Source organism: Anolis carolinensis, chromosome 5, assembly GCF_035594765.1.
Source record: "Anolis carolinensis isolate JA03-04 chromosome 5, rAnoCar3.1.pri, whole genome shotgun sequence".
NCBI classification, from domain to species: Eukaryota; Metazoa; Chordata; class Lepidosauria; order Squamata; family Dactyloidae; genus Anolis; species Anolis carolinensis.
In genome coordinates this window covers 69350873-69364153 of record NC_085845.1, presented here as the reverse complement: position 1 = coordinate 69364153, position 13281 = coordinate 69350873, and the positions used below count along the sequence as shown (strand labels likewise).

The 13281-nt window shown below is 40.6% G+C and overlaps 1 long non-coding RNA gene across 1 annotated transcript in view; it reads left to right on the top strand.

Moving 5' to 3' along the window:
• The first annotated feature begins 1106 nt into the window (after positions 1-1106).
• LOC134299253 (uncharacterized) overlaps positions 1107-13281 on the top strand; it is an 18848-nt gene continuing 6673 nt past the window's right edge. Inside the window, exons 1-3 of the long non-coding RNA XR_010006435.1 lie at positions 1107-1418; positions 5096-5132; positions 11696-11898. This is a non-coding gene — a long non-coding RNA (uncharacterized LOC134299253). The remainder of the gene's footprint in view (positions 1419-5095; positions 5133-11695; positions 11899-13281) is intronic.

The window sequence follows — 13281 nt, the reverse complement described above, 5'->3', positions numbered from 1 at the left end:
ACTCTGGTCAACCTGGCCAAGTTATCTAGAAACTTGCTGGGACCTTTTTGCCACCCCCGGGTCTTATGTTTTCCTATGTGATGTATGAATTTATCCTGGACTTTCTGGTGGGTGGGATGGGTTGGTATGATTTCCCCTTTCATGAATGTATCCCTAATATGTCTCCCTTTCCCCATGTCCCCTATATGAATTACAAAATATGAAATGCCACCCTTGTCTGACCCCAGCACTCCAGCCCTCAGAGAAACCTTCTCATTTCTGAGGGTGTATAATCTCTAAACAAAAGGACTCAACCAAAAGACTTCTTCCATGGACAAGAACAATGGACATCCTCTCCAGGCTTCGGAGCAAGGCCACCTGGAAAAGGATGCCCCCTGGTAATCCTGTCATATTCCAATGAGGGACAATCCACCTTCGGAAAGCTGAGATTGTCCCCAACCGCCTCTTCCTTTGGTTCTGCACCCTGGCCAAAACTGCTGTCAAAATCTCACCCATTTGTTTTTGTATTCAGTCCCCAGAAAATCCGGATCCTGGTGGCCATGTCAGACTCAGATGTATATTCACACTACTGGAAATAATACCTAGCTGGCTGGAGGACCCCTGGGGGTTATCGCCAGCTGCCGGACACCCACTAAGCCATTTTAATCCACTCAAAATTCATCCATGGTCCTTTGTTTCCTGCTCAAACTGCCTCCTCACTCATGATTGGCCGAGAGGCCGAAGCAGCACTGGCTCTCTGATTGGCTGAGGCATCCATGCCTCCTCTCCAGCTGATGACAACAACCAATCTGCGCGGAGCTGGCAGAGGGGGGTGAGAGTGGGAAATTCAATGTTGACCACCATGTTCTGTTGCTATAAAATGCACTGTAGTGTTTTGTGTGGTATGTCTGCTTGATGAATTATCGCGGTATGACATCCTTTCCAGCTGGATCGCAATAAACAACTCGGTGGCATTTTCTTCAGCTCTGGTGAGATTTATTTGGGAAATTCAAGGGGAATCCTTCATCTAGAGGCTCTCTTTTTCTCGCCAGGGTATCAGACCCTTATTTGGTGGGTCTGCGAGCTCTCTCTCATTGGGCGAGACCCTCCAAATTCTAGCTTGACTTCACCACAAAGACTGTTGCTAGGTGACAATCCAGTGGCTTTTTGTGATGTCACTGGATTGGCTGTTGCTAAGTAAAGGATTGGCTAAGTCTAGGCATGATGTCTGACATATATATGAGGAGAAGTAAGGAAGTAGGAAAAGAGCCACAAAGCCAGCTTGCCATGGAGACATTGTGAGGCTCTCTTGGAGCTGGAGAAGGGGAAAGGGGAGAGAGAGGAAAGGAAGGAAAGTCAGAGAAAAAAGAAGGGAAAGAAGAAGGAAAGGGGGAAAGGAAAAAGGAGGGAAGGAAGGAAGAAAAAGGAAAAGAGAAAAGGTATGAAGGGAGGGAAAGAGAAAAGGATGAAAGTAGGGGGGGGCAGTGGCCCTTTTGACACCTGGGTAGATATGCTCAAGTTTTGTTTCAATAAGCTTAAGGAAATATGGAGTGGTAGTCAATAGAAATATAAAGTCTAAGATCATGTTTACACCATAAGCTTAATCCAGGGCCACTCTGGAACATAATGCTACTGATCAATAGTGACAGTGGTGAGATGCAACAAGCTGAACCCTCTATGGTTCTATGTTGGTGTAGGCTGAAATTCTATTAGCTCCATTGAGGCATCTCCATGCTGCCACCACTGCTCACACAAAGCTCGCTATAAGCATCATGCCGTTCCCTGTCACATCTGCAGAGGTCATAATGGGGTGTTTGTGTGATTAGCAAGAATATGGGAGTAGAGAAGACATGGCTGTGATGGTCAAGTGCTCACCAGATACTTACTGAAAGCTCTTGTGTGTTATGAAGACAGGATACGTATATCTTTTTATTAGTGTGAACAAGTCCTAAGTGAAGGGAAATCATGATGGTTGGAAAAGTCTTCAAAACAAGAAACAATTTCTATGGGGGAAAAAAGAAATCAGAGTGCATGAACAAGGAATTTTCAGAGGAACTGAGATTTCAAGGGGTCAATCAAAGAAGGAATGAATGAGCAAGGAAGAACAAAAACGAGCAATTGATATTTGCAGGGAAACAATAGGAAGGTCTTAAACTCATTAAAATTGTAAAAAAAAAAGTTTGTGGAAGGCTATGTTGGCGACAAGAGGAAGAACAAGAGTGCAGTAGGCGAAGTGCATTAAAAAGGATAGCAAAACTATAATTGATCAACATCTACTTTGGCTGCATTTATGCCCAAAAGAAAATTTTATATTTTTATTTTATTTCGTGTCAAAAGCATTGCACGACAAATACATTTCAAAATGATGGGGGGGGGGGGGAGGAAATCACAAGCAACTAAATAGTTTTGGACCAAAAGCGGGCAATAGCAACCGCATTGTCCGTAGCTTTAAACAACTCCTCCTCCGTACATGAGGCAGTGCATTGTGGGCAAGCATACATATGCGGAGTTGTTTGTTCTGCTCCACAGTCACACAAGGTGGAGGATTCCTCCAGGTAGTGCCATCTTGCCAGATTGTCTTTTGATCTGCCCACTCCACTTCTCAGTCTGTTTAGGGAAAATGATGGACCAAAAGAAAATGATGGACAGGATATAATGATAATTGATAAATCTTTCTAAAAGAGTCAGAGAAGTGGCTCTTGTGGACCAGATAATATACATATATTTGGACAGGGTGAAAAGGCCAGACCTTACAGGCATTTGGTTCTATTTTACAAAGAAAAGATAGCATAATACGAGTTTCCAGCAGATCATCTTAGGAGTACGTTTAATTACTTAAAGAATTATGTTAATGAAGACTTGGGAGCTGATTATAAATCTTTTGACTGCAGCAGAAATATGCTGTTGCTATAATTAGGACAAGGAGGGCAGAGGGCAGCCAGCAGATGACATGTAGCCCTGGTTCCACCTTTTGCATGTCTGTAATCTTGCTCGCCTCCCAATGTCCCCAAATCTCCTTAATTCCACCATTTTAAATAAAACTGCACAGTTTTCAGGAAATTTCTTGCCTGAAATCATGCAATAAGTCTGTGCATGAAAACATGCTGAACTACCCACTCCTAACCTTATGACTTTCCCCAAACCCCACTTATTTCCATAACTTCCATTTTTCTCTGTATTCTTTCTCTGTATTCTATTCTGTAATAGGAAGTGAATTGATTCTGCTTCCAAATCTTGAGAGAGACTGCAGAGGAAAATTTGGGCTTGCTGCCAGGGGTATGTGGCCCAGGTAGGGTGCAGAGCTGATTGATCCCTGCCTTCTTGCAGTTGCCCACCCTGACTTAGTATATTGCATCTCTTTTATAATTTCTAATATTTCAGATCTGAAATATTAGCATAATGATTGAATTGGTATCTTACACAAGGGCTGGAGATCTTCAAGGTTTTTATGTTTGAGAAACATGTGTTTTGGGAACTTTTTAAAATGATCAATTTTACAACGTTGTCTACCTGATTCCTGATTTTTCACAGAATCATAGAATAGTAGAGTTGGAAGAGATCTCATGGGCCATCCAATCCATCCCCTGCCAATAAGCAGGAATGATTTCCATGATTTGAAATGTTACTAAGGAGAAAATCTGTGTTATGGTTCATCTGGTTGGTGGTTTTGGTAGGGACTTGTACTCCAAAAAAAAAAATAAAAATGGGGTGATGCACACACAGATAGATTCAAACATTCCAAGCCATGAACAAATGTTCATTTTAGTGTAACCATACACATATGTGTTGGCTACCTGAACAACTCCCTTTTCTTTCTCTGTCAGAGATGCTTCTGTTAAGCTATCACTGCAGATGCTAAAAGGGTTTGCTTGAGTGATTTTCTTTCTATTTCCCCCACAAGTCATTAGGTTTTGCTCAGTGGGAGAAGCACTGGTCCTGTTGATAATTTAAAGTGAGAGAGCTATCAGCACAGATACCTGTTTGGTGATAACACCATAATGTAAGTTTCAATAACAGAAACGAAAGCATTGGTAACGTACAGTGAAGGCTTTTTTAACCTTTTGTAATAATATATATTTTTCTTACACTGCAACATACTGCAAGCCCTAGTGCTGTGCAGTGATGACATAAAAAGGACATAGTCTGCCCATAGGCTTAAATCTAAAGAAAGACAAGATTGATAGTGAAAGGGAACGGGATAAACAAAGGGAGGGGGGAGGGAGATAAGCAAGAAACCGAGGCAGCATAAGGCAAACAAATAAACAAGAAAAAGCCAAAGTTGGGAAGAAATAAAAACAACATCAGAAACACTCATTTGACCAAATAATGGAACAGTCTCTTGGAAAAATGTGTGCAAATTCATATATTCAATAGCAGTAGAGAGGTAAATGCCAGGCAGCAGAATTAAGAGTAAAAGTGGAAAGATTAAACTTGGAGGAAGATGATTTCAGCAGAAGTGAACACTAATCATTTTTGTGAAAACCAATGAATGTGTTTTGTATTTCAGATTTTAGATATTTTGTATATACATAAGAAGATATTTTCTAAACTTTCATTTTATTTATGCCTCATCTATACCTTATACACAATAGCCTGAAGGTAAACATGAATAATTTTGGATATTGGAGGATTTCAGATTTCAGAATTCTGGATAAGGAATGCTCAATCTGTATTTTAAAAAATAGAGTGTGCAACTATTTTAAAAAAGCAAACACCAAAAAATTCAATTACCTTAATTTGGGCAAAGAAACATGAGAAACTAATATTGGGTCAGATAATTTGCTCCAAAGAACCAGTTGTTGCTTTTGTTGTTTATTGTTTTACATCCCACCTTTTCTCAAATAGTGGAACTTAAGATACACAAAAGATAATAAAATACACACAGATTAAAATACAAACAAAAACATCAGTCAAAAGATATTTTAAAAGTTGTAAATGATATTGAGTGATCTATAGGACAGTCTTTTGAAGTTTCAAGCCAAGGTTTTAATAGTTTAATTTCCACTCTATATCTAACTTTTTTGTTTATTTTAATATGTATTAATGGAAATATGTTTTAATATGTGGATTCTGTGGAGTGTTTTAAATGTTTGTGTGTTTTGATTATGTGTTTTAGCAATGTTGTAACCACCTCAAGACGTGAGGAGAAGCAGGTAAGAAATAAAATTATTATTATTAGTCCTGTCTGGAGATTACTTCATAGTATTTAATCCAGGTGCTAACCAAGATGACCCTGCTTCACTTTTGAAATTAGATGAATTAGATGGGTTAACTTCCACCAAAGGCAAAGAGGTCCTGAGATCCTCTTCACCCTAGCTCTGAGCTGCTGTCAAAAGATCTATAACTATCTAAGCTCAAAGCTAGTTTTTGAGGCGAAATTGGTAGGGCTTCCTCCAGTGGCAAAGAAATCCGAAGATGTTCTCTGCCCCAGTGCCAAAGCTATAAGAAAGAACAGGTCTTTCCCCTATCTATGCTTGGCACTGGTTTTAAAGGCAGGTCATTTGTTTGTACTTACGATGGCCTTTTCAGAGTTGGCCTGGCTTGGCCACACAAGCACATCTATGTTGTTTCTCCTTCAGTCTAGAAGGCAGAATAGGCTTCTCAAAATGGAGCCTTCTATCCCTAGGAAAAGGGGCTGTCTTCAGAACAAACTGATACATTTGCAGGCTGCAAGCAGCAAAGACTTGCAAAAAGGCTAAACTATCAGACTGCTGCAGAATCTGCAGCAACCCTGGAGCAAATGCAAACAGATGCTATTCCTACAACTATAAAAAATGCAAACTAAACCTCTGGGGGATGGAACACCCTCCCTATGGTGTTTAGCCACTGTGGGAAAATCCTGGATTAGATAGGCATTGGGACTGATTCAGCATTATTATTCTGATGTTCTTATTCTAACCCTATTATGTACCTGGATACATCCTGATGCTGAAAGAAAAGGTATGACTATATCAATAGTATTCAAAAAATGTATTTTATATTCCTTTACTGAAGAGATGTCCTACTTCTTCCTGTAACAATGTATCTGATTGTAGATGATGATGTTCCTTCTTTTCTAGTGGCTTTTCAACCATATCAAAAATTTCATGCTAATGTAGTTTCCAATTTAGCATTTCACCCTGAAATGTATGACTGTCATTTCTTGTGAACCCCACAGACAGAAGTCATTGCATTACATCAGCCAATATACCCACATAAAATGTGAACACATTCTTCTTTGGATATGTATGAGTAGTTCTTTCTTGTGTTAATAGAAATTCAGAAACAGCACCGAGAGTTTAAGTTACCTGGAGTTTTTGGCTTGTGTAGCAATTAAACTGAAACCTGCGATCTTATAGCACAATCCTCACTTTCAACCACAGAAAGAGATTCCATATAACTGCAAAACTGAACCTGTGACATGCTGTGTTTTTGCACTAGCAGAGCTGTGATGTCTCCAAGTGTCATTCATAAAAGATATTGAAAGTGCAGTACATTTTATACAATTTCTGAAGCTGATACAAAAGTAGTATGGTATGCAATTAAAGAGCTAGTATAGCCAATAGTGAGGGAATTATAGGAATTTCAGTCAAATAAACTGGTTGCCTAAATGTTACCATCACAGATGATAACCAATGTCCTGATTCCTATAATAAATATTACATATATCTCTTATTCAAGAACATTAGGTTTGTTAGTTACTCCACTATCATCTCCAGCATGTTTGAAGACTTAAGATCAAGAATCAGTTCATGGAGAATAGGGTGGCTTTTAGACATGATGGTCTTATATTCATACCAGTATAAAAGGCCAGTTGCTGGAAAACCCAAGGCAGGGGAGACAGATAGTCATACAGATATCATGCTATTGGACTTCCCTTAGTTTATTGGTGGGCACTAGTTTAATCTAATCTAATGTGAGATCAGAAAGTTTTTTGTTCTGATCCAGCATCCCTCTTATTTTCTTAAAATCTTGCTGAAGCCTTAGGCTAGTAATTTTGACCTCCCCTTCCCATTGGGAGAAAGAAAACACCAGCATGCAATATTATGTGTTGCAAACTCATAATGATCTCATTTAAGGCACCATGGTCTGGATCAAAGCCTGCTTTATTAGAGCCAGCAGTGCAGGAAGGGCAGTTATCTTCAACTCTCTGTTCAGGCTGTGGCTTACTTTGCAGAGCAGTAAGGGTGACAGCCTTATGCAGCTCACTTACCTCTATTCCAAGTGGCAGCTGGGAACAGCATGGGTTTCTTACATCCTGTCACTCTGTTCTTGGCTTCTATGTAGCCAGTCATAGGTAACATTACCTGCTCAGGTAACCTGCTCAGGCTTTGGTGTGGCTGGGAAACATTGCACAGCATTCACTCACCATCAGCTTCAATGGAGGCTGTAGCATAAGCCCATAATCAGTGCATTTTGGTTTGCTGCATTCTAATTAGCTGACTACAACTCAAGCAGTCGCCTCCAAGCCTAATAGGCATTCTAGGTAGCATGGCTTATCTATGCATCCTATTAGATACCTCTGCTTTCACTGGCTGATGGGGTAGTCATCTCTAGATTCATTTCTACCTGACCACATTTCTAACAGGCCTTCGACATCCTAGCATATGGGAGCAATGAGTCCACAGTCTCTTCAAGGCATCTTAGGCTTCAGCCATAGAGGAATATTTCCTAATGCTGGCAATACTGTTTGTCAGTATATTGAATACTGTCAGTGATGTAAACTTGGGAAAGTAGGTTTTGCTTCTTATCTGGGTACAGGCTGTGGCCTAAATGCAGCAGAAAACAATCTTGCCCCATTTTCAGTATGACATTCTTTCAAATATTTAAACATGCCACCTCTTAACCTTCTCTCCTTTGGGCTAAACATATTCAGTTTCCTAAGCCATTCCTCAGAGGACTTGCCTTCTAGACCTTTTAGTATTTTGATTGCCATCCTCTGGACATATTCCAGTTTGTCAATATCCTTCTTGAATTGTGGCACCCAGAACTGGACACAGTATTCCAGGTGAGGTCTGATCAAAGCAGTATAGACAGAATACATTACTCTTGATTTTTGAATAAGCATCAATGAAATGTGGGAAAGGATACACTTTCATTCCCAGAATAAATGTGATTTATCATTGGTGACAGATTTTCCTCCCCCCTGGCATGCCTCACTCAATGTTTGTATTATTTAGTACTATTATAATTAGATTCACAATTATTCACAATATCAGTCTTTCATAACATCTATATACAAATGACTATTCAGCTGTTCTTGCAGCATAGTTTCAGTCATGCTAGGCTAGCCTGACTTCTTGTGTTGAGTGAGTCACTGCAAGTGAGTATCAATTCCCAAATTGAATATACTCCTAAGGACGGGATTAATTATTTACAGGAACCAAGCAGTCTCCCACTTTCAAAATAAGAACCAGTTCTGTATAAAAACATGCAAGGTACCAACGTAACATACAGACCTAGAGCTTTAACTCTCTCAAAAAGCAAGTGACCTTGTTGTCCTTCTAAAATGACTCCTTTAACACTTTCCAAAGAAACCATCACCCAACAGTAAATCAAATAAAATGCATATTTTAACTCCTACAGTCTTTTTAAATATATCCAAGCAATTGTTGTTTTATGATATTTTTAATGTTATGTATATTAATTTACAAATATTTTAGGCATTGTATGTAGTGTATGGGGAGGTGTTGGGGAAGTAAGAAGTAATAATAAAAATATGGGCATGAACACTCCATCTGCATGCAGGAAAGAACATTGGTTTAGCTGTTGTCCACACCTGCCACAAGGAACACCATAAACAGGATATTATGTTGTAAATACTATAATGTCATTGGCTCCTTACCTTCCTCACCAAAGACAGTGTACCTAACAATACACAGTAGGCTTGCTCAAATAATTCGATTTCCCCGTTACCCGTTATTAATTCGTTACTTTCGTTACTTTTGAAGCAATATACTACCTTGATTGTCCACACGTCTGGATATCGCGGTTTCGAACCGCGACAGGCCGTTTTTTCTTATGTCGTCGTTTTTTTCGTTAGGAAAAAAAGCTTTTGCAAATCACCCAAACTCCCACCATTCCTAACAGCCTCAGGCCCTTTCCTTTTGCCCCTCAGCAAAAGAGGCGTCACGGGCTCAGCCAATGGGAGGGGGCGAGGGGGAAGGAGGCCGAGGAGGAGGAGGAAGACGGAGGGGGAAAATGGCCGCCGCCGCCGCCTCGCCTCAGCTCAGGCCTGGTGTCTCTCTGTGAGGCGGGAAGGCGGCGGATGGAGCCAGGAATGGAGAGACCGAGAGAGACAGAGGTCTGTATATAGAGACACGCAGAGATGGAGGCTGGCGCGGGGCCCGGCGGTGAGGAGGAAGAGGCCCGGGATGTGAGGGGGTGTGGGCCAGGCCCGTCCTCGGCTGCTCCCGGGGAGGGAGGACTACGACTCCCAGGGGCCCAGATTCGCACCCTCCCTCCCCCCAATACAGGTCTCCATACAACGCTACATGAACTTGAATGGATACTGTGGTTGTGTTGTCGAAAGCTTTCATGGCCGGGATCACACTGTTGTGGTATGTATTCCGGGCTCTATGGCCATGTGCCAGAAGCATTCTCTCCTGACGTTTCACCCACATCTGTGGCAGACATACTCAGAGGTTTTGACGTCTGTGCGAAGCTAGGCAAGTGGGGTTAATATATCTGTGGAAGGTCCAGGGTGGGAGAAAGAACTCTTGTCTGTGGGAGGCAAGTGTGAATGTTGCAATTGGTCACCTTGATTAGCATTGAATAGCCTTGCAGCTTCAAAGCCTGGCTGCTTCCTACCTGGGGGAATCCTTTGTTGGGAGGTATTAGCTGGCCCTGATTGTTTCCTGTCTGGAATTCCCATTTTCTGGGTGTTGTTCTTTTACTGTCCTGATTTTAGCTTTTCTGTAGCTAAAAATGCATATAAAATTGATTCTATAGGGAGGATAAATGATTGGATTTCAACTCCTACAGCTTAGCTTTCTCTGCCAATAATGGTACCATACCAAACTAAAGCTCCCAAGATTCTGTAGCAGTGAGCCATCTTGGATATTGTAAGGGATTTTATTATTATTATTATTATTATTATTATTATTATTATTATTATTATTATTAGACCTTGCTCCCAGGAAGGTGCCTTCGCTGTGGCTCCCAACTTATCTATCTACCTTTCCACATATTCTCCACATTGTGTGTATGTGTATGTATATTATATATACATGAGCCCCGATGGCGAAGTGTGTTAAAGCACTGAGCTGCTGAACTTGCAGACCGAAAGGTCCCAGGTTCAAATCCCGGGAGCAGAGTGAGTGCCCGCTGTTAGCTCCAGCTTCTGCCAACCTAGCAGCTTGAAAACATGCCAATGTGAGTAGATCAATAGGTACCACTCTGGCGGGAAGGTAATGGCACTCCATGTAGTCATGCTGGCCACATGACCTTGGAGGTGTCTATGGACAACACTGGCTCTTGGGCTTAGAAATGGAGATGAGCACCAACCCCCAGAGTCAGACATGACTGAACTTAACGTCAAGGGATACCTTTACCTTTACCTATATATACACACACACACACATGCAGGGACTATATATATATATATATATATATATATATATATATATATATACACACAGTATATATCACACACACACCAATTTAACAAAGTTTCAGCCACAAAAACAAAGTTTCTGAAGTAGAACAATGACTTTCACAGTAAAGACAACCCAATTTAACAGGAAATAAGACTTTCAAACCAGGAACAGATTTCTGCAATTATTAAAAAATGGTTTATTATAAAAGCTATGAAAATTCGCCAAAAATCAGAGGATAAGGAAACGTTCCAAATTTTGGTGAGCTATCAGTGTTAAATGTGTTCTACCACTGTACCAAGTTTGAAGAAGATCACTCAAAAAATGAGGGCGGGAGAGTCCTGTAAAATCTCCCCTCGTGCTGTTTTTTTTTTGGCCACTGCGCATGCGCGTCCGCCATTAATGAATTAATTTTGAAACTAACGAATTTTCGTTAATTTCAAATTTTTTGGGGGGCAAAATTCGGAATTGACCACAGAAATGAAACGCTGGCGCCCCCTACTTTTGAAACGAGTTTAGAATCAATTTTTTCATGGATCGCTCAAGCCTAATACACAGCTCTCATGGTCTGGTGTCCTGTCTATGAATGACATTAGTTAATTTCTATATTCACTTGGTACTTTTTTAGGCACCACTCCTACTGGGGAAACCCTCGAAACTGCAGGCAGCAATGGAAAGGCACCAATACTTTCCCTTCAGCTATCTCATTCACGGATAATCTATGCAATTACAGTTACCCAGTTGGCATGTGTGTGCACAGCTAATCAAAATTCAAAGCACAGCAGCTTCTGCTGCCCTTAGGAACCCTAAGAATTCACAGTGGTTTCTAACTGCCCTTTCCATGATCTGTACCCAAAGCCAGGAGTATATGAGATCCCAGCTTAGGTGGGGATATTTGCTGCCTTCATTGTACAGAATTTCATCATACAAGAGCCAAGCAGGCTGTGAGAAATCAACATAACCCTTATAAATAATGTTCATTTACTAAATCAACGAATAAACCTTATGGGGCTATTCCTTGGCAAAGAATCCTGCATAAAATAAAAGCACAAACAGCTCACTGGTTTAATTCATATCAGCCTTACGTGTCTTGATTTTCTCTATCTCCTACCACCCAAACCTTCCTTTTCCTTCTTTTCCAGTTCACAATATAACAGGAGAAAACATCCTTGTCGTCTCTTCACAATGTCTTTTCAGTGGTGGATTACAACTGGCGTTTGACTAATGAAACAGTATGCTCCCCAATCAGCTATGAAACTCCCTCACTTGACTAACCTAGATGTTGAAGTTAAGCAGACAACTGTACCAAGGGAACAGGAAGAGGATCAAGGTCAATCCTGATGAGGTACATTTCTCTTCCAGCACTGGTGCTGGAAAAACACTGATAAGGGGAGCAGGCTGACTAACTGGCTCCATACACCCAGGGCCAACTAAACCTTAACCAGAATACAAAGCCTCCCCTGAACTGGTCTAAGAAGGATCTGATGATGTTAAAGAGGTTCATCAAGTGAGAATTTCATTAGCAGCACTGGCCTTGATCATGCCTATTGAACCACTGGAAATATTTGTGACTCTGCTTATCTTTTTCAAGAGCTTGCAACCTGGCCAAGATAGAAGTAGTGATATCCTGACTCCACCTATTCTCAGATGAAATAAACATTTGGGATGGAGAATACTTGTTTGGGAAAGGGGGGCTTCTTTGCTGGCCCATTGCTCTTAGACCCTCCAGAGTCCTTCTTGGGGACCATTCACCCTCTTTTCCACCAAATAAGACAGTCTTACATTAATTTTTGTTCCAAAAGATGTGTTAGGGCTTGTTTTCAGAGGCAATCTTATTTTTCCAATTTGATTTTTAAATGAACTGTATCTAGGGTTTATTTTTGAAATAGGGCTTATATTTCGAGTATCCTCAGAAATGCTGAAAAATCATGATAGGTATTATTTCCAGGGTAGGTCTTTGTTGAAAATAGGGCAGCAACTATCTGAGTCAAACATTTTGCAATTTGTATATGCGTGCTGGCCAGCGACACAAAATAAATGAAGAACTCAAAATTTATTCTTGCATATCAAAGTTCCAAAAATACTAACACAGCAACTTCAACATGAATAGTCAGTTTTCCTGTAGACCAGTGGTTCTCAACTTGGGGTCCCCAGATATTTTTGGTCTATAACTCCCAGAAATCCCAGTCAGTTTACCAGCTGTTAGGATTTCTGGGAGTTGAAGGCCAAAAATATCTGGGGACTCCAGGTTGAGAAACACTGCTGTAAAAATTCATGCATAGTCCTTTGTATTCCTTCATGCAATGCTGTCCATCACAAATGTTTATCTTCTTCCTTGCTTCATTCCTTCTTCATGTGGACAAGCAGAGAAGACAACACTGGGAATATCAAAAGGGCTGCAAGTGAAGAGTTTCCATCCAGAAGCAAACATTCAGTCAGCCCAGTGTTACATTTCAAACTTTCTGCAGTTATACCCCTTAGGGAGTGGCCCAAACTAGTCGACCTTAATTAGTTCAATTATACAACCTGATGATTGTGATCAACCAAAGTGAGTTTTTTTTTTCCATCACATACATGGTAATGATCCCATAGGAATTTAGTCCATGTACCTTAATAAACACTCAGGCACTTAAAACCCAGACTCAATCATGACACTACTGATGAGCATTTATGAAAATCCTTGTTAACGTGAACATAATGAACATTAACATTTATAGTTTTTTTCACA